We start from the raw sequence: 19972 nt of genomic DNA on the forward strand, positions 1-19972 counted from the left end.
CAAAGTAACAGGGTAAAACATTTTATTAAATAACTATTTACATAACTATTTTATACTTTTTGTTGCCCGATCCGGCTAGCTCAATCGATCGAGCATGAGACTCATGCACTCTGATCTCCTTGGCCTCAGTCAAGCATCAATACTAAAATTTTAATACATGAGTGTTCGTTCATGGTTTTGGTCCCTGAGTTGCTTCGATGTCACTGCCTTGCACAAATGGCATAAGTCCTGGATGTTGGGTGGCATACTTCAGAGTTCTGAGCAGCGCTTGTAAAACTGTCTAAACCTTATTTGCACCTGCTGCAGCTTCACTATTCTCAAAGTAAGTGGGGGCCGTTTGTGGACCTGACTGCATTTGAAAACAATGTGATATGGTACCTCCCTAAACCGCTTGACGGAGGCCCCCGAGGGGCGGTGTGATGGCACGGACTCGGAGAAGACGCTTGGCTCCGACCCCCTCCCCAAGTCTTATAGCACTGGTTTAGCCTGAGATCGCACCCGACATAAGCGGCCAGCTCCCGGGGTCAAGCTGTCTTTGACGTTTTGTAGCCTTTCGAATTCTATCCTTAGACAGCATTGTCTAATTCCCAAATAATCTGCAGTTGAATCTGTGGTGAAATATAATATAAAATGTTATTAACCACTATTACCAAACAGTAAATCAATAACAGTAAGAACTAGATTCGACAATGCTATATAAAAAAAAAAAAAAAAAAGTATGCACAAGGATGCAGGGGGTATCACTTTGACACCCTCTGACACCCTCAAAACAGGCACAGGTGCCATGTAGCAAGCAAACCAGCCCTAAGGGCAGGTCTGCCTTTCACATGACATAGGTGTGCGAGCACACATGTGCATGCACACCGGCCTTTGGGACTCAGAAGACTCCCCCCTACATAACAAATTAACAGAATCGGTAAAATTACCGATTCGGTATTTTACCGAACAAATAATTTTTCCGATTCTGTAAATGTAGATTTACCTAAACGTGGCCTTGGATTTAAGCCCCTACATACCGATTTGCCATTTAACGATCGGAAACGGCCGAAAACGGCCGTAACCGGTCGGTAAATGGCCTGAAACGACCACCTACATCTGGCCTTAAGTGTGCATGCATTTCATTTCAAACAAAGTTTTAAAACATTTTATGTAAAACAATAATACACCTAGGGCCAGATGTAGGTAAATCACATTTACCGATTTTGAAATACCGAATATTACCGAATTTTACCGATTCGGAATTTCAAAATCGGTAAATGGGATGTGAGTACCAACATCTGATTTATTACCAATTCCTTAAAAATTCGGTATTTACCGATTCGGTAAATACTGAATCGGTATTTCCTATTGAATCCTATGGGCCTTGAAGCCCATAGGATTCAATTCAAATACCGATTCAGTATTTACCAAATCGGTAAATACCGAATTTGTCAAGGGTGCAGGGGGTATCACTTTGACACCATCTAGCACCCCCAAAACGGGCATGTGTGCAATGTGGCACACAGACATGCCCTAAGGACACGTCTATCTGTCACATGGCATATGTGTACATGCACAAATGTGCATGTACACAGGAATCAGCATTTTACCATGGATTTGTATTCCATGGTAAAATACCGATTCTGAAAGCCATGTGCCAATTGAAAATTGGCTACCCACATTTCAATCTTGCATTTTCGGTAAAATTACCGAATCGGTAAAATTACCGAAAACGCAACATTTAAGGGCAAATTAATTAATTTTACACATGGGGGCGTATTTACAAGGGCCTTACACTACAAGGAAAATGACTTCAAATGACCAGACACACATGGGGACGTATTTACAAGGCACATGAACCCGGGGGAAGTGACTTGAAATTGCTAAGCACACATAGGAGAGTATCTACAATGCCCGTGCAACACTTATGCATCATTTTTTACATGTACACCGTAACATTAACAACACAATTACATCATATATCTGTTCCGCAAAAGCGACACATTGCAGGAGTCACATCATTTTACCATCAAAAACAATTTCACCAATACCTTAAGAAACATGGAAGTGGTGAAAAAAGCCAAGCTTAACGTTACGGCAGCCACGAGGTAGCTAGGCTCCGCCACCCCCCCACTGCTCCAAGCATGTCTGTCCCACCGCCCGCCACACCCATTAATGGTAACATGAAATAGATACAAATCAGCAGATACCTACCCCCATTCCGGAAACTCCCGAAGTGCAACAGGACCACGGTTACGCCCATCCGGAAGATGAGGCCTCGACACGTGCAGGGAGGGGCCCGGCTAACCGCCATCAGCCGTCGGGTGGAAGGCCCAAAATGTACTGGTCTCCCGATTCCCTTCTTCTGCCGCCTTGCAGGCCACGGGGGGGGATGTCTTGCCTCTGCCTCCGACTCCCCCCCCTCTTATCGCCTGGTCCGGACATCACGGATATCAACACCAGGTGTCGGCGTGGGGTGCGCTGGGAGGGAGAGGCGGCGCGAACGAGCCTCTCCCACCCCCACAGGTGGGGGCCCCTCAGCTGCACCCCCAACGCTCCACTCACCCAACAAAAGGGTTCCTCCACTCTTGCGATGCAGCGGCGCTGCACACACCCGACAAAAGGTCTCGTCCACTATTGCGAGGCAATGATGCTCCGCTCACCCAGCGGGGGTCTCGTTCACTGTTGCGGTGCAACAACGCTTCTAGTTTCCTGCGTCCAAAAACCTTCTCCTCAACTTTGAAGATTCTATAAGAGCCACGGGGGCCCCCGACCCCCGATGGGGAATGACTGCCATGATCACCCACGGAACGACCACGACGTAGCCGCGGGACGTCGGCGCGCTCATGCCGGCGCCAGCCTCAGTCTTGAAATCACCAAAATCCTGCAAGACTACCAACTTGATCAGTTCCGGTGGGACACCAGTATGACCCGGTAGGAGAAATTGATTCCTCTCACCCCACTTTCACTGATGGTTCATTTCACCAGTCCCCTCTGCTACCCTTCAACGAAAACTTTTGGACTGCCGAAAGAGGTCCCGGTCCAACCACGAGTTGGTGGAGACATTTTGACTATACTTGGACCTGCCTGACCTCACCCAAAATGGCGCCGGTACAAATGAAACTCTCAACTCCTTGTTGTGCCCCGATTGCTCAGCCTTGATATCATGAGATATGTATGCAGTTTTTAGCGCATGAATTGATATGGGATAAGACTGATTACATGTTCGAACAATGAATTGATATTAAGTTCTAATGCATCATTGATTACTGTATTTATTATTGAAGGTTCGAATTGTCGACACTTTTGGTACTTGCTCACAATGAATTATCAATATGATTTTGTTGCACTTGTCGCACTTTTTACTATGAAATCAACGACCACTGACTCTCTCTTATGTTTTCCACAAATAAATACCCCCCCCCCCCCCCCATTTTCAGTTCCAGCCTGCTCCGTGGCCGGCCCACGGAGTTGAAAGCCCGTATTTGGGCACCAACATTTTTATTAAAGGTTTTTGAAAAAGCAAACGTAGTTGTAACGCGCAGATTGGTAAGTTTCGAAGAAATGGCCACTGTTTCCGATTTTTTTTTTTTTTTTTAAAAGCAGGTGAAATGAAGCAGCTCAATTAGTTAAGGGTTAAAAAGTATAGTACGCAGAAACATTGAAAATATGAATGGTCCAGGTTTGTTGTGTGTTTTTCATTTTTCTACAGCATAAAGCAATCGATAAAGATCCTGGTATTTAGCCTCTACTTTATATGCTACCTGTATCAGGGAAGTTGTTTTAAATGCCCCTAAGCCACCCCGAACGAATGTCACCTGGCCCCCCTAGTACGAACGAAAACGACCCCGTACCACTGTAGGTTATCTCCCTTCCTCAAAAATGACAAAAATTACTTTCTAGGACGTTTTTGACATTGATGATTTTCATATGATCTATTTATTAAAGTAATACTCATCTCTCCGCATGAAATTAATTTTCCACATGCTACACAAGTCAATCTCATCTGCCTAAAGTTCTTTTACAGATTTGGGACCGTTTCCCTTGCCTCTGACTCACTTATTGCTAAGTCATTGGTGGATGTTTTTGCCGGTCGGGGATTATCCACCAAATCTCGAAGTTGTGCTTTAGAATAATTAAGAGGGTGCCACCTCTCCATGTGCCAATGCATGGTATGATTACCATAGCTATATTTTTTTTCGGTCCCTCTCTCGAGTTTTTTTTTGGCAGATGAGGCAGGTAACGAACCTGGCATTAACTTTCTTTTCATGAGAAGGAAAAGAAAAAAATTGCCAGATAAAATTCACTTTCACATGGGACGTTCTTGGCATTTCTTTCAGAAACTTTTACATCACTGTGTCATTTCTTTGTCTATCCTGCTTAAAGCAATGTCATGTAAATAGTTGTTTAAAAAGTTTTTTTTAACGTGTTTACTTTGTTGGAGCGTTGTATAAATTTATAAGTTATTAAAGTGTTATAATCCTACAACTTTGTTGGAGTGCTATATATTTTTAATGTGACACATAATTGTGAAGACTTTGATGTACAAAAAGGCATCCCTGGAATCTTCCGCTTCAGGCTCGGACCCACACACCCTCACAGTGAGAATCCCCTCCCCAAGCACAATACAGGATGGTTATCAGATAGTAGGAACGCTTGTGGTGTGACGGATCTCATCGGGTGGGGGCCTAGATCTACTGTAACTCCTTTGAACAGGGGTGATTCTCATCAGCTGGAGCCATAAACTACATCTGCAGGGCTAAGTGATAGCCTGGGACCGGCCTGCACAATCAGACACAGAGGAAGAGGAGTGTCAGAGGGTGCGGTAGTGAATAGGGTGAAAGGGAGGTGTCGGGCGGGCACAGGGTGTGATTCTCAGGGAAGAGCAGCGCAGATGGGGGGAGGTTTATGGCCCATGCATGAGAGAGAGAGCGGGGGTGACCAGTGCGTGGGGGAGATGCTTGCGAGGGTGGGGAGCCATGCTGAGGATCGGCGGCGTGCAGAGAGTGGGTCTGGTCAAGGCATCTAAAATGGCTGCTGTGCTCAACAAAAGTGTGGCATTGCAAAAAAGGCAAGATGGCGCAGACAATGTTTATCAATAAGGATTAATTTATAACAATTATTTTTAACAAAATTCCATCGAATCGAACGTTAACAGACGTCACGATGCAACAAAAAAAAAACGCTCACGCACAGCCGCTGGAAGACATGTGTCAACATATATGAGCCTCCTCAGCCACCCTCAGAAAACATAAGGGGTCAGGATACGTCTCCCGTACCCCCTTATACCTAGTAATTTAATTAAATCGAAACACAAAATGGCAAATTCACGTTTCGCTACCAGTTTGCGACCCGGTTCGCGAACCGAGAAGCGCTTCTACCGCGAAAAATCTAATTTTTATTATTTGCCCCACGGGACCCTTTAATAACCCCAACATCATTCCTAGGGGGTCAAGAAAGATCTACCTTGCCCCCTTTCATTAAATTCCCCCTTCGTTTTTCTCCTCCTCTTGTCTCTCGATCCTACCGAGAGACAAGATGGCAGCCGCACCGGACTGTTTAGAATGTTGACAGACAACGGAGAGCCAATCAGCTTCGCTACGCAAAGCTCCGTTACGCGAAAAGTACGCGATCTGGTGCGCTATCTGGGACGCTGTCACAGATATATCTGTTTTTTTAAACGTTAATTTCTCAAAATCCACCAGAGCACATATATTGAGACCCAGTAAAGGCACATCGGGCTAACAGTCCCTATAATTTTGCCAAGTTTCGTGAAAATCCATTCAGCCGTTCGATCTAAAAGTGAGGCCAAAGGCCCTATGGAAAAATGAATGGGAAAAACGCGTTTTGGGACCCCCCTATTTTCTCGGCCCCTCCTTGATGGAACCCCCCCAAATTTTCAGGGGCTGCTCAGAAACCAAATGTGCCATTTTCCTGAAAATTTCAGCCGATTCCGTCCACAAACGCCAAAGTTATTAGACATAAAATTTTCAAAAGTTCCATAGAGAAAAAGTCCTAACTATATATACCTACTGGTTATCGCCAGTAGGTAATATATATATATATATATATATATATATATATATATATATATATATATATATATGCACAATCCACAGACAAAGACCCTAAGCAACTGATTGCGATAAACCATGGTACAGGTGTGAATTCGATAATTTGCAATCCATGGTTTGTCTAATGTGGCACAACAAACACCAAAAAATAAGAAAAACAGTAGGTATTTCTACCTTTAGAAAACTGTACACATTATTGCGAAGTGTAATGATACCTAAAATACTTCAGTATAGTGTCTTCCGTATGAAACTCACACATAATTATAACATATTTTGGTAAATGCAATATTTGAAGTGAAAGTGCATAAAGAATATATATACAAAATGTATTACATGAGGCATTTAATAAGTATTTCATGAGTGCAAAACAAACATAAGTAGAGCCCAAGTGAACTAATACTAGAAAAGAATGGCTCTAAATATTTTACTATGAACTGGTGAATGTTCCCTCTAGTCATAACATGTTACTAGTGACTTATGTGGCATTTACATGGCTAGCGTGGAAGCATCACGTCCACATAATTGATGTATTGATCAAGTCCTGACAGGCTCAGAAACAGATGGTAGCAAAAATGAAAATTACAACAAAACACAGAAATGAAAAATATGCCAACTACAGACATGCCCAACAGGCTCACATCAATTAACTACCATCATACAATAATATGCATACAAAATATATTACATGAGGCAACTGGGTAATGAAAATTTCATGAGTGTAAAACATAAGCATAGAGCACAAGTGGGCTTATACTTAAAATAATGGCTATTTATATATTTCACTCTGAACTGGGAAAAGTTCCCTCTGAGTTATAATGGTGCTAATGGTGTCTCATGTATTATTTACATGGTTAGTGTGCAAAGCATCACATCTACATAATTGATATATTGATCAAGTCCCAATAGGCTCAGAATCAGATTGCAGCAAAATACAGGAAAATTACAAATAAAAACTACATTTACATCATTGTGACCTGTAATGCACCCTTAGGTCTCATTCCATCCAAGGGAGTTACTAATATAGCCGCTAAATCAACAGAAGAAAATAAGAAAAAAGGTATGTCTTATCTCTTTTGCACTCCATCTTCATGAAAGAAGTCCGTTCCATGCCCGCATAACCTACAATCTAAGTGTACTGATAATTCCTCATCATGATTGAGGCCTGACAGACATAATGTTTGGAAGTTGATGATGAACCTAGATTCTAGAGTTCTCCATTCCAAGGTTCTGTTATCACCTCTCACATTGAGTGGTGTCCTGTCAAGTACACAGAATTTAAGCTGATGGGCATTGCTTGAAACTTCAGTGCTGAGATGTCTAACTGCTGAGTATTACTTATCACCATTGATAAAAGCCCACATGTATTCAAGGACTCTTTTTTAACTTTATGAATTGTGCTCTCTATATGGAATTTATTACAAGGACAGATGAGAATATATACACAGAAATCTGAGTTGTATGATGTGTTTATGGATTTGGAACTCTTTGTGTGCCAAGGTAAACCTAATGGTATTTCTGTTTTCACTGTTTGCTTGCCCTGCATATTGCGCATACAAAAAGTCATTGAACTTTGTTTTAGTAGGTTTCTTCATCACAACATTTCGGCATAGTTCATCTCGTAAGGATTTGCTTTTCCTATAAGCCATTCTGGGATAATTATCCAGGCATTTGGCTAGTATATCATTGGTATGCAGGACATGCGGGCATTTGTGAATAACTTGTCTTACATCAGATGAAGCATTGTTATAGGTAGAGATGTGCTTTATAGTTTGTGGATGATCTTTAGATTTTTGCTTGTTCACCAATAAATCCTCCCTATTTTTCAGGTTCGCCTTTTCCAATGCTTTTTGCATTTTGGGTTTTTGCGCAGCCTCTCTCTTCTTGAAACCTGTTAGTCATGATTTTAGTTTCCTGGCAAAATGATTCCTGAGAGCTGCAATTTATTTTAGCTCTGAGTAACTCCCCACAGGGGATACTCTGTGTGAAATTCCAAGGATTGTTATTGGTGGCATGCAAGAGGATGCAGCCAGCCATTTTTGTCCTGTATAATTTAGTCTCAAGCTGATTGTTTCTCACCTCTAGCTTCAGATCCAAAATCTCAATCTCATGTCTGTCAATCTGACAAGTGAACCTCAGATTTAATGTATTAGTTTTTAGTATCCCAACAAAATCCTTTGCTGCATTTAGTGATCCTCTCCAAATGCAGAAAATGTAATCTATATACCTTACCCAGAATAAGAAGTGGTCATCAAAATGATGGATGTTGCTGACCACCTGTTTCCCCCACCAGCCAAGGTAAAGACCTCCATTGTTTGGGGCGGGACAGGTGCCCATCATCCCTACCCCGGGTTTAGCAATAGATGTCTTGATCAAAAAGAAAATAGATATTTGTAAGGCATTACCAGATCATATCGATTAAAATCTCAGTATGTAAAAGATAGGATAATGAGAGTGCTCTGAGGAAATACCTACGAGCCTGCAGGCCTAAATAGTGGGGAGTACATTAGTAGAAGCTATTAACATCAAAGGGGCATGAGAAAGTCATTTTCTCACCGATTAAGACCTACAATGATACGACTAAAAATGTCTGGTGTTCCTTATGTATGAGGATAGACTGTCTGAGAAAAAAAATCAATGTATCTTGACATGTTCTTCAATAAACTGACTAACAAGGTGAATATGGGTCTTCCAGGAGGAAAGGTAGGGTTTTTATCTACTTTTGGTAAGAAATAAAGTCCTGAGAGTTTCGGAAACTCACATCTGAGAAATTGGTACTCCTATTGAAGGTAGTGGCCCTTCGGGGCCACCGGGTAACTTACAACCACCAGCTATGCCTTCCCAAGTAATGAAGAGTGTGTCAGACAGTAGAGAATTCAAACAGGCTTTTATTAGCAATACTCTGCCGAGGAGCCCAATCCGACCTGCACCCTAAGATGTCTGCCAAGGGACTGACCCCCCCAACAGTCTGCAACAAGTAATGATCCTTCCCTAGAGCCTCAAAGCATGCCCACAATGGACAGTTACCGGCCTGGGCTGAGCATGAAGAAAGAAGGCACATAGGGATGAGCTACTACCTGCCAGATGGGTACATGCTATCTGTAACTCAAGGTTACCGTGCTGAGCCTCAATGTCTACTAACGTGGGAGCAGAACTACACACTCAGGTAGGTATGCAAGGGCAGACTGGCCTATTCATTTGTAAGTCGGGAAGCAGCCTTGAACAGAAGAGAAAATAATAACAAAGTATAGTGTTCTGCTGAGGCAAGCAATTTTAAATAATGAGGCCTAGTTCGAGCACAACCTAAGCAGTCTAATAAGGATTACAAAATACAAAATGGAGTCACACTCGCTAACTGAAACCTGCACATTATGGGGATAACTCGGTGGGTTGCAAAACGTGAATACACATGGCATTTATTTAGCCACACACTGCTAACCTAATATAGCATCTACTATAGCATGAAACAAGTGCATTGCAGGAATGGGATTTTCAAACCTAACAGAGCCTCCTTTTAGCATGGGTGGCTAAATGTGTTATTGAGTCTTTCCGGTAGGGTCTTTACAATTCCAAGTGGGGAGAAAGAAAATGCAGAGCCACTCATATTACAAGGGAGAATAAAGCAACACATGAGTATCAAAATCCACTTAGTATTCAAAAATGCCCTCATCGATGAGCATCATATCCTGGATATCCGGCATCATCATAGAAGGGACCTTGCTATCACGTCCTGACAATTTGGGGTAGGGTGAGCTTGCTCACACAATAGGTACAACATGCTGGAAGACAATTAATACATAGGCAACTTGTGAAGATGACACCTGCAATAGCTGTTAGGGCCAGTAGTATCTTCCAACCCCATGATGTCAGCAGACCCCATAGCCACCCTGTGATGGACCATGAACCATTATCTTGATGGATATCTGAAGCAAGTCTGTGTAATTTCTGTACTGCAGAGTATACATTAAAGGTGTTATCAAGAATGTAAACACAACAGCTGCTGCCAATGACGCAACAGGCTCCACCCCTATCAGCAAGTATGACATCTAAAACCATCCAGTTTTGAAGAGCAATGAGCCGCGTAGCCGAACGACTGTATGATTAGTCAGTATACCTGCAGTAGTATTAATAACTCCCTCAACTACTCTGGCAAGGCGATGAATATTATGACTATTGAAAATGGGGCCCCAGAATGGCCTTCATTATGTCAGTAAATTCCTGCAGGAAAGTATCCGTCTGAGCGATATCTTCTGCATTGACAACTCTTTTAACTTGATGCAAATGTAGATCCCTTCGCTGTAGCCTATGATCCTTGTGAAAATTAGACAGTGCAATGTAAACAGGAAGTAAAAAGAAAAAGACATAACACCGGCCGGACCATCCCCTGGGAAGCCATGTATAAGCATGCTCCCCACATATGAAGTATACATTCAGAGGTGTAAGCAAAGGTGGACTAATAGTAGTGTTCAATCGGTATGTATAGTTACAACTGCTCTGCCCTCCTGGAATGTTTCCTGAGCCTTCCACACAGAAACTCTCTGTTGCATTGATCACAGGGATGGGCATGGCGTTGTCTTCAGTGATATTTTGTTCCTGGAAACATTTAAAGTATTCAGAGACATTAAATCCTTGGGAATCCAGCATTTCATTTTGTAACCAAGTGACATTCTCATTAGCTTCAAAAACGTTCATACAAGCTTCTGGATGCAGGGTACCTTTTTCGCCATCCACCCCAGGTGTATATCCTTGGTGTACCACTATATATTCCAAAACTGCTTTGTAATGAGACTGTACCATGTTCATAGTATCAGCATGATAGTGCATGTATACCATAGAAAGGAATTGGAACCAGGCCTCACATCTACCTAAATATGACAGAGACAACGATACCAGCAAGTCATTCTTGTTCATAACCGAAGGGAGTAACCCACACACCGAACAATTTGTGGCATTAGTGGTACTGTGTACCTGATGAAGCATCTGTAGGAAAGCGTTCTCGATATAAGTCTGTCTATGCGGGCCAGTGAAACAAACAAATGCTCAGGTGGATCCTGGGTAGTCCCTATCAAATTATGTACAGGATGCTGTTCTTCTAAATACCACACCACCCTGAATAGTGTTATTGTTACTATAAGAAAGACCACCACCACTACTACCCTACTCCCAGAAAACCAACTAGCCCACACAGGACTATTCTGAAGTAATAGAGGGGCCACTAGAGGCTGTTCCTCCTTCATGACTGCAGAGCCAAAGGGGTACATTGAAAGAAACCTTAGGAATTGGAGCAACAAAAATACAACTGACCAGAGGGGCACAAGTCACCCAGCGTCCGTCTAGAGCCTCGCTGGTAGGCTCCTATTGTTCATCAACGACGGTGCTATGAAGCATTCCCATGGAGGAGCTGCACAATCGCAGCGCTTGCTTGAAAACAGATCCTCTTCTTTTAGGATAGGCAACCTCCCTCCTTGGCAAGTACCCTCGACGATCCCGTCCAGTGTCCAGGGCAGTGCACCAGTGCAGCTCACTGTAATCTAATGCAGGCACCTTAGGCATAGCAACACAAAAAGATAAAAATATTATGGACGGAATGTTGAACATTGTCAAACATTCACTCCCAGTCACAGGTCTGGGATTAATCCATCGTTATTTTGCTCACCACCCCACCCCAGTTCAGACATAGCCATATGCAAATTAGTTTTGAACCTGTGCCTCATGGGAACAGACCAGACTGAACTGCAAGGCCATGTCTTCCCTGGACTGGAATCAAGCATCCTAGGACCGGTTTTGGGCTTTCAGCTCACATCAGTCTGGATAGCTTAACTCCAGTAGCATAGTGAGCACGGGACCCACGTCTGGGCATACCCTTCCCACGTAGGATGATAATGCAACACAAAAAAGACCGAACTGCCAGGCCATGTCTTTCCTGGACAGGAATCAAGCATCCTAGGACCTGTCAAGACTGATTTGCATATGGCACTAATGTAGGCTGGGCCATGGGCCATGATAACAACAGGGAGCACATAAGCATTAGGCAACAAACTTCTCTGTTTCCCAGACAAGTCAGTCCATCACCCATCCTCGTCCAAATGCCCTGTACTCTCCTCCCACATTGCCAATTAATCTAGGGTTGCCTCACTCTGAATTTCCCTGACATTTTCCAATGTGTCCTCGAGCATGCCATTGTCTGGGACGCACCTAGAGTGACCTGCCACAAACATATTTTTCATCTTTGATTGAGCTGTCTCTTTAGCTGTCTGATCTGCAAACATATTTCCCCTTCCAACGTAATCTGTTACTGCTTTATGCAGGCTACATTTTATTATTGCCAAATTATTAGGAAGTGTCAATGCTGACAACAGTCTATGTGTCAATGGACCTTACTGTATTCACAACCCATGCGAGGTCAAGAACCCTCTCTCCAACCAGAGGTGCCCGAAATGATGGGACATCCCAAAGGCGTACTGGCTTTCGGTGTAGACATTAACAGCCAGTCCCTCACTCAACTCACAAGCCCTAAGGAGGGCAACCAACTCTGCAGCTTGGGCCAATTGGTATGGATAAAGGACGTCTCAACTACAGTGTGTAATGTTGTGATTGCATAGGCTGCAGTGGCAGTGCCATCTGGTAGTTTGCGACAAGCGCCATCAACATATAGTTCCCCTTGGGGGTCAGGTAAGGGAACATCAGTCAGGTCTACCCGTCCTTTCGTTTCTTCCTCAGTCCAAAATAAACAATCATGGACATCATTGTCCTTTTCTTCCGAAGGGAGGGTTAGTAACATGGCTGGGTTCAGAGTAGCATATCTTTTGATGGTAATGTGCATAGCAAACAAGGTTTATTCATATCCAGTCAGACGCGCACTAGTAAGGTGCTGTGTCTTTGTCTTATTCAATAGCGTATCCACAGCATGTAGTACCATTACTGTGAGATCAGTATCAAGGACGAGCCCTGACGATTGTCTAATAGAAACTGCCTCCACGGTGGCGGCTCTTAGGCAGCTCAGGAGAGCTCTGACAATGTTATCAAGAATAGCAGAGATGTAAGCGCAGGGTCTCTGCTTACTACCGAAACCCTGTGTTAGAAAAGAGAGCGTGCAACCATCTGCCGTGTGTACATAGAGCACAAAAGGCTTCTGGTAAACAGGAGTACCAAGCACAGGAGCAGGGCAAAGTGCAACCTTTAGTTGCTCAAAAGCTTGCTGGCATTCACATGTTCAAGGCAGGGGTTCATGCACTTCTTTTGGTAGTCAGGTAAAGAAGGGATTTCATTAGTTAGGATTAGTTAGGGATCCAGTGACGACAATATGAAGTTATGCCAACGAAAGCGCGCACCTCGTGTTGGTTCTTAGGAACAGGCATATTAGTAATAGCAGCTATACGTTCAGGTGTTAGTCGGTGATCCTCCTTCGACAGTAGGTGACCTAAATAGGTGACCTCCTGTCGACAATATTGAAATTTTGAAAGTAACACCTTGTGTCCATGGTGTGCCAAATGTAACAGTAAATTAACCGTGGCCTTTTTATAACCATATTCAGTGTCGAAGACACAAGTAGGTCGTCAATGTACTGCATCAGCAGATTACCAGGTGGAAGCTCTAAAGAATACAATTTAGCTTTCAAGCTGGCTATAGATACTAGGACTTTCTTTATAGCCTTGTGGAGCACAACAGAATCTAAAGCTCCTTCCAGCTATTGCAAATCCAAACAGATATCTACTATCTCTATGGATTGGAATACTGAAGAAAGCATTCTTCAAATCGATCACGGAAAAGAATGTAGCTGAGGGAGAATCCTTGTCAAGATCGTGGTAATGTCTGGAACCGCAGGGTACTGGGGAACCACTATGTTGTTTACCTCTCTAACGTCAATTACAAAGCGATAAACATTGGGGTGGGCATCAGAAGAATTCAAGGGTGTCTTTTTAGGAATAGGAAGAATAGGGCTACTACGCACATTCACCATTGTCTCCCCAACCACACCAGACTTAATCAAATCCTGTGTTATTTTCAATAAGGCCGTGTCTCCTGCCTGGGATATCTTGTACTGGGGAATATCTGGTTATACAGCATTGTCCTTATTCTGTTTAGAGACCGTGGGATCTGGAGTAACCCCACATCCATGTCTCCTGTAGCCCACAGTGTATGTGGCACATATTTAAACTCGGCGGGGAGGGGGACATCCTTTGCCCCGTCCTTCATCCATGTCATAGTCATTGTGATAGTACTGTCGGCCTCGGGGGTTGTCAAAATAGTTTCCTCCCTGTCGATTGTGTGATGTATTCTCTGACTGCATCTCCCCTCGGCCTCCTCATCCTCTTCTGCGTTCTCTAAAACCTTGACCTCTCAAGCCTCACCTTTCTGAAACAAGTCCGGACACTCATTCCGCCAACGTCCCTGCTGTTTACAATAAGCACATTGGTTAAGCCCAATGGGCGCACTCGAAGCACCACCCCTATTAGACAAGGGTAGCCGCTGGGCCGAACTCGAACCTCTTCTTCTTCTCCTCACAACTTGATGCATCAACACCCTCTTCTTCAAATATTTTGACTTTTTCTCCACCTTTTCTTTGTCCTCATTCTCTCTATGTTTGTAGTACTGTGCCATATTCAAAGTCACTTACTTTCCGAAGCCTGCAACCTAGTTGCAATCTCGGGAAGAAAGTTAGTGACAAATATATTAACAAACAAACAAACACCAACCTCCTGTGCCAGGTCCTGACAACTAAAGTCTAAAAACACCCCTTCAAATCTAGTGAAGAAATCAGATGCACTTTCATCCTTCTTTATTCAAATTCTTTTATTTTCTTCAAACAAGGGCACAGCCAACACGTTTCGTTCCCCTAGTGCCACGGGAACTTCATCAGGGCATAAATATAGATTGCATAAATCATATCATCCTAGAATATTCCAGTTCTCAAAACAGTCCACAATAGCGTTCCCTCACAGGATGTATGTATTTGTTGAGCAACAACTAATATCTTCTTATATTTCGGACAACTGGCATTCACCGATATTGTTCAATTGCCCAACTATATAATCAAGACGACGATTCAAACTTTGTAATAATTCAAAATTCGATCGTAGATAGGGGAAGTGCTCGATATATGGCCTCCATATAAGATGTATCTATATATATGTAGATATATATGTATCTATATATATATATATAGCGGTCGCCAGGAGGTAGTTATAGTTAGGACCTAGTTTCCTTAGGAAATCCGCAACATTCAATTGGGAATAACTTTGACGCCGGTTGATGAATCTTCGTGAATTTCTCAAAGAAGATGCCTCACTCCCACAGAAGTGTGGGGGGGCCCAATCCCCCCCACACTGCCCCGGGGGGCGGCAATCCCCTGGGGCAAAGCAACGCATCCCCCTGGCACATAATAGAGGCTTCTGGTGGGCTAGTTGGCCCTCAGGGACCCCCAGTATGCAAAGGGAATTAGTTCCCCCTCTGCAAACGTGCCAGGGGGCTGCATTGCAAAGAGGTGTAAAAAGGGGCATAGCCTCATTACATCTCTCTGCAATGCACCCCCCTGGCGCATACTGGAGGTTTCAGGTGGGCTAGTTGGCCCCCAGGGACCCCTAGTAAGCAAGGGGAATTAGTTCCCCCTCTGCAAACGTCCCCGGGGGCTGCGCTGCAGAGAGATGTACAAAAGGGTGTGGCCTCATTACACCTCTCTGCAATGCAGCCCCCTGGCGCATACTGGAGGTTTCAGGTGGGCTAGTTGGACCCCAGGGACCTCCAGTATGCAAGGGGAATTAGTTCCCCCTCTGCAAACGTGCCAGGGGGCTGCGTTGCAGAGAGGTGTAAAAACATTTTTTTTAAATATGTCATGTAATTTAAAAAATAAAATATTTAAAAATAAATAATTTAAAATAATGTAGTAAATCAGTATAAAAAATATAACAATTAATACATTTAAAAATGTTCATTTACAAAACCATTGAAATTCACTGAAAAACCCATAGGTTTCAGCCACGTTATCGTTAGGAATTACCATTTAAAAAACCTTTGAAATTCACTGAAAAAACCATAGGTTTCAGCCACGTTATAGTTAGGAATTAGCATTTAAAAAACTTTGCAAATTCACTGAATAAACGATAGGTTTCACACATGTTATAGTTAGGAATTAGCATTTTAAAAATCTTTGAAATACACTGAAAAAAAACAAAGGTTTCACACCAGTTATAGTTAGCTGGTCATTTTACTCATACAAAACCTTTGAAATTCCCCTATTATAGTTAGTTCAGCTAACTATAACTGGCGCGCCCGCAATGCACTGCTGATAACGTCACATATTACATCACTCATGACATTGTCAGTGACATCACTCATGAAATCTCTGATGACATCTCAAATGACATCACTGATGACATCACTGATGACATCATCCAGTGAATGTGTGTCTTTCTGAAAAATAAATCTTTTATATATGTATATCTAAAGGTGGGTGGAAGAATAAATGGGTAAATAAGTGTCTAAATATATGTTTTTTTTGTAAAATTGATTGTATAACTGACTTATTAATTGTATCTTAGTAAATACGCGTATTAACAAGTAATGTTTACATATTTAAATACCTGTATCAGTGTCTCACTTTGTTTATAAGTGGTTGAATGGGTTGGTGAGTAGCTACATGAGTGTGTATATGGGTGATTAGTTTGTTTTTTGAGTATCAATATGAGTGTCTGTATGGTTCGGGGGGATATTACTTAGCGTATAGATGCATGAATGAGTGACTCACTGTTTGTATGTTTTTTGAAGACAGCATGTGTGCAGGACTGTATGGGTGGATGAGTGTCTGTATGGGTGTGTTAATGAGTGAATGACTGTCTCAATAGTGTCTTTATTAGTAAGTACATATGTTTTAAACTAGTATATGTGAGTATTGATGTATATAAGTAAGTATATATGCGAGTGAGAGACTGGAAGAGTTCCTCTATAAATAAGTATGTGTTTCTATAAGTGATTGTTTAAGAGAGTAAGAGTAAGAGTAAGAGTAAGAGTAAGTATGTGTAGGTTTCTGTGGAAGTAAGTGTAGTGGTGTGTGTATAGCTGTATAAGCAAGTAAATGGATGTTTGATAGTTTATTTGCATGTGTGAGTATGTGTTTGAGTAACTCTATGGATGAGTATTGGTGTGTAACAGGATGTAGAGGTGTGTGAGTACATATGATGAGTGAGTAAATGTATGAGTGACTATATAGAACTGTTTGTGAATGAGTGGATGTGTATGTAGATTTTGGAATTACTGAATATGTTGTTGTAATTGGTCTTGGTATCTCCATTGTTTCGAAACTTTTAGTTTCTTTTTTTGAATGTGTGTATCAAAGGTTATATTACCCTGAGAGGAGGTCTGCCACCCTTTCACAAGGATTATGTCATCAGTGATGTCATCAGTGATGTCATTTGAGATGTCACCAGTGATGTAATGAGTGATGTCACTGACCATGTCATGAGTGATGTAATATGTGATGTCATCAGCAGTGCATTGCGGGCGTGTGAGTTATATTTAGCTGAACTAATTATAACAGGGGAATTTCAATGGTTTTGTATGAGTGAAATGTGCAGCTAACTATAACATGTGTGAAACCTATGTTTTATTCAGTGAATTTCTAAGGTTTTTTAAATGCTAATTCCTAACTATAACATGGCTGAAACCTATGGTTTTTTCAGTGAACCTCTAAGGTTTTTTTAATGCTAATTCCTAACTATAACGAGGCTGAAACCTATGGTCTTTTCAGTGAATTTCAAAAGTCTTGTAAATGCTAATTTTTAAATGTATTAATTGTTATATTTTTTTATACTAATTTACTACATTGCTTTAAAGTATTTATTTTTAGATATTTTATTTTTTAATTTCCATTACATATTTTTAATATAAATTGAAAAAAAAGTTTTTAAAAATATTGAAAGTAAAATATTTTATTTTATTTTATATTTTTTAAATTTATATATATTTTATATAGCAGCCAATGATATCCTAAGGAAAGAAATTCAAGTTACTGGTAAGTTCAGTTAAGTTTACTTTTCAGGAATAATAGTGAGCTGAACGATGCAGCACTGAGTTCTCGCCAGATAACAGGTGAGTAAATTGGAATTCGTAGTTCGGCTGATTTTTGAGGATTTTTTTTAAGTTCCAAAACCCCACACTTAGAAAAATTTCTAAGTGAAGCCAGTCAATGTTAGCCTAAGAAAGGAAATTCAAGTTACTGTAACTACGATTAGAATTACTTTTCAGGATCAGTAGTGGGCTGAAAGTTGCAGCACTGAGGTCTCTCCTGATAACAGGTGAGTAAATCGGAATTCGTAGTTCGGCTGATTTTAGAGGAATTTTTTAAAGTTCCAAAGCTCCACACTTTGAAAAATTTCCAAGTGAAACCAGTCAATGTTAGCCTATAGAAGGAAATTCAAGTTACTGTAAGTATGGTTAGAATTACTTTTCAGGATCAGTAGTGCGCTGAAAGATTCAGCACTGAGGTCTCTCCTGATAACAGGTGAGTAAATCGGAATTCGTAGTTCGGCTGATTTTAGAGGAATATTTCGCTCAATAGTGAAGGAAGAGGGCGGGGCCTGAGGTGACATGTGTGCAAACACGCCCTGTGGCACGTTTTAGTTTGGGGAATTAATTCTTCTTCAATCCTGAGGTCCCCTGTGAGCCAACTAGCCCACCAGGTACCTCCAGTATGCGCCAGGGAGCTGCGTTGCAGAGAGGTGTCCCTTTTTTTGCAACACTCTGCAATACAGCTCTGTGGCGCGTACTGGAGGTACCTGTTGGACTAGTGGGCTCCTAGAGGAACTCTGGATTGAAGAGGAATTAATTCCAAAACCTAACACATGCCACAGGGCATGTTTGCACACATATCACCTCAAACCCCGCCCCCTAGCTTCACCACTGTGAAAACACGCCTGTAGCACGTTCTAAATTGGGGGATTAAGTCCCCTTGCCTACTGGGGGTCCATGGGGGCCAACTAATTCACCAGGAACCTCCAGTATGCACCAGGAGGCTGCGTTGCAGAGAGGTGTAAAAAGGGGCATGGCCTCATTACATCTCTCTGCAACGCAGCCCCCTGGCACATTTCCAGAGAAGGAACTAACTCCCCTTGCATACTGAGGTCCCTGGGGGCCAACTCGCCCACCAGGAACCTCCAGTATGCGCCAGGTGGCTGCATTGTAGAGAGGTGAATGAGGCCACGCCCCTTTTTACACCTTTCTGCAACGCAGCCCCCTGGCACATTTGCAGAGGAGGAACTAATTCCCCTTGCATACTGGGGGTCCCTGGGGGCCAACTAGCCCACCAGGAACCTCCAGTATGCACCAAGGGGTTGCGTTGCAGAGAGGTGTAATGAGGCCACGCCCCTTTTTACACCTCTCTGCAATGCAGACCACCGGCATGTTTGCAGAGGGGGAAGTAATTCCCCTTGTATACTGGGGGTCCCTGGGGGCCAACCAGCCCACCAGGAACCTCCATTATGTGCCAGGGTGCTGCATTGCAGAGAGGTGTAATGAGGCCACACCCCTTTTTACACCTCTCTGCATTGCAGCCCCCTGGAGCGTTTGCAGAGGGGGAACTAATTCCCCTGCATACTGGAGGTCCCTGGGGGCCAACTAGCCCACCAGGAACCTCCAGTATGCGCTCAGGAAGGTACAGAGTACAGTAGGAGTACAGTACAGAGTACTGTACTTTGTACCCCGTGACTTTAAAAAAAACATTTTTTGGGCCTTTGGGGTCCTTGTGGGACCCCTTGAGCAGGCCTAAGGGGTCAGGTTGTTTCTATCCTGTCCCCTTTGCGTGTTTTGCACATTTGTTTCACTGCTTTCTTGTGCCTCAGATCTACTGAGGCACAAGATGGCTGCCAACACTTCCTGGTTTGGAGTGTTGACAGCCAATTAGCATGAAGCTCGTGCTCAGGAAGGTACTG

This window comes from Lissotriton vulgaris, chromosome 9 (assembly GCF_964263255.1).
Source record: "Lissotriton vulgaris chromosome 9, aLisVul1.2, whole genome shotgun sequence".
NCBI classification, from domain to species: domain Eukaryota; kingdom Metazoa; phylum Chordata; class Amphibia; order Caudata; family Salamandridae; genus Lissotriton; species Lissotriton vulgaris.